The sequence below is a fragment of the Arachis hypogaea genome, chromosome 18 (genome assembly GCF_003086295.3).
Source record: "Arachis hypogaea cultivar Tifrunner chromosome 18, arahy.Tifrunner.gnm2.J5K5, whole genome shotgun sequence".
NCBI lineage: Eukaryota > Viridiplantae > Streptophyta > Magnoliopsida > Fabales > Fabaceae > Arachis > Arachis hypogaea.
In genome coordinates this window covers 84680803-84683815 of record NC_092053.1, presented here as the reverse complement: position 1 = coordinate 84683815, position 3013 = coordinate 84680803, and the positions used below count along the sequence as shown (strand labels likewise).

Genomic DNA, 3013 nt, shown 5'->3' with positions numbered 1-3013 from the left:
CATCACTTTAGTTTGTTTTCTTATTCCTTTACTCTTTTCATGTTGATCATTGACCCTATTCAATTAGGTATGTTGCATTTTGAATTTATTAATATATAGAGTTACTTTTATTTTTAATTAATTTTAAATCTCTTTTTTATTTCATTTAATTATGTCTTCTTATATTTTTATGAGTATTAATTCCATGTCAATGGAGTAGATTTTCTACTTGACATGGGGGTTGATTAAGAAGAGTCACTTGAGTTGGAATGCTCAAGTGCTTAGTTAAATTAGACGTTGTTGGCAAATCCTGTACCTACTAACGCTAGACCTTCCCAAGGGAGAGGACTAGGATTTGCGGGTAAGAGTTAGCTCAATCACTTGACTTTCCTTTATTTAGTAAGGGTTAACTAAGTGAAAACCACAACCTCTTTACACTACACTAGAGAAGATTCCAACAAGGATAGAACTTCCAATTAATCATTCCCCCACTCAAGGCTTTTTATTTAGAATATCAATAATTGTTCTTACTTTATTTTTGTTGCTTTAATTTACAATTATTTTTACTCATTATCAAAACTGAACTTTTCTGGAAAACTTCTAGTTAATAAAATAGCACGCTTTCCTGCAACTCGTTGGGAGATGACCTGGGACTCATACTCCCAGTATGTTTATTTCTCAAATTTGTGACAACCCTTTTTTAAATTGGTGAGGCAGACTTTAGCTGGTTAAGGGCTATACTTGGAACGCATTTCTCTTATTAAGAGACTCTTAATTGGTCTAACTTCTGTCACGCATCAATGCTTTCTTGGCCAAGTTCTTTCCACCTCAAAAACTGAGTAAACTCAGGGTGGAAGTTTAAACCTTCAAACAAAAAGAGGGTGAATCCCTCTATGAAGCTTGGAAAAGATACAAGAAACTGATGAGGAGGTGTCCTCTTGACATGCTCTGAGAATTGTCTATCCTCGGAATTTTCTATGATGGTCTATCTGAGATATCCAAGGTGTCATTGGACCATTCTATTGGTGGATCACTCCACTTGAAGAAAATGTTTGAGGAGGCACAGAAACTCATTGATATGGTTGCAAACAACCAATTCATGTATACTTTTGTGAGAAACCGTGTGAACAATAGGGTAGCTCAAAAGAAAGGAGTCTTGGAAATTGACAATTTGAATGCCATTTTGGCTCAGAACAAGATCTTGACCCAACAGGTCAATATGACTTCTCAGCAGTTGACTGGAGTGCAAGCTGCAGCTGGCAGCACTCAAGATACCTCCTATGATGGAGATCTGTATGATCCAGATCAACCCATGATGGAAGAGGTAAATTATATGGGAGAACCCTATAAAAACACCTACAACTCCTTATGGAGAAATCATCCTAACCTCTCATAGAAGGATCAACAGAAGCCTCATCAAGGCTTCAACAATAATCAAGGTGGAAGAACCCAAAATAGGTTCAAGAACAGACCACCATTCCCATCTTCTCAGCAACAGATAGAGACTTCTAGGTAGAGCCTTTCTAACTTAGCAACCATAGTCTTTGAACTCTCTAAGACCACTCAAAGTTTCATTATAGAAACTAGGTCCTCCATCAGAAATTTGGAGGTATAAGTTAGTCAGCTGAGCAAGAGAATCCCTGAGACCCCTCCTAACACTCTTTCTAGCAACACTGAAGCAAACCCAAGAGAAGAGTGCAAGGCCATCACTGTAGAGGCTAAGGCTGAATTTGAAGGGCATACTCTGGCATTGAACACGAGTAAGGAAGTCCTTACTGGGCGTTTAACACCCAAAGAGGAGCCATTCCTGGCGTTGAACGCCAGTAAGGAGGTCCTTACTAGGCGTTCAACGCCCATGGTAGCACTATCATTGGCGTTGAATGCCAGTAAGAAAGACAACACCCGAAAAGCCACCATCACTGGCGTTGAACGCTAGTAAGGAGGTCTTTACTGGGTGTTCAATGCCCAAGGCAGCACAAAAGCTGGCGTTGAACGCCAGTAAAGGTATTCAAGCTGGGCGTTCAACGCCCAAAGAAACACAAGTTTTGGCATTGAATACCACAATAGGAGTAGTTGGGTACCCGAAGGCCACTGAGGACTCTCCTATTGAAGAACTAATGGAACCAAAGGTTCTTGAGGAGCCCATTAAAGTTCTCTTGAATGCTTGGTTGAAAATTTTAAAATCTGAAGAGTACTCTTCCTCTGATGAGGAGGAGGAAACTAGGGAGGAGCAAGTTGCTCGGTACCTAGGACTTCTGATGAAGTTAAATACCAAATTATTTGGCATACAGACTTTGGAGGAAGAACCTCCAGTGCTAATGAAGGAACTCAACGCCTTGGTTCAGCAGAAGTTACCTCAGAAGATACCAGATCCCGAACGCTTCCTGATTCCTTGCACCTTAGGCACCATTACCTTTGAAAAGGCCCTGTGTGACCTAGGGTTAAGCATAAACCTTATGCCACTCTCTGTAATGGAGAGCTAGGAATCTTTGAGGTACAAGCTTCAAGAATCTCATTAAGATGGCAGACAGGTCAATGAAAAAGGCTTATGATCATGTAGAGGATGTCTTAGTAAAGGTTGAGAACCTTTACATCCCTGGAAATTTCATAATCTTAGATATTTTGGAGGAAAAGGATGAATCCATCATCCTTGGAAGACCCTTCCTAGCCACTACCAATGCCATCACTGATGTAGCAACGGGAGAGCTGATTCTACAGTTATGGGAGGACCACATCTTGTTAAAGATGCCTAACCATAACTCTCCCTCTGACAACAGAAAAACAGTTATGCAACACTTAGTGTTCCAACCCTCTCTCTCAGTGCAAAGTTATATAGAGCCCCAGACACCAATTCTAATTTTAGTGTTAGGCAGCCATTATCAAGAACTGAGAACAAAGGTACTAAGAAGAAAGTACCTAAAGGCTGGAGAGATAAGAAAATCCCCACTGAAGGCCTCTCACCTGGCATGAGAGTTCTCTTCACAGACAATCCAGTCATTTCACATAATGTGAACAGGATCCTGTCGCTACAACA

The 3013-nt window shown here is 40.5% G+C and overlaps 1 non-coding gene across 1 annotated transcript; it reads right to left on the bottom strand.

The window, feature by feature from the left end:
• Window positions 1-820: 820 nt before the first annotated feature.
• LOC112773944 (small nucleolar RNA R71) lies at window positions 821-924 on the bottom strand. The gene has a single exon (XR_003188463.1). It is a non-coding gene; the product is annotated as a small nucleolar RNA R71 (small nucleolar RNA).
• Between the last annotated feature and the right edge of the window lie 2089 nt (window positions 925-3013).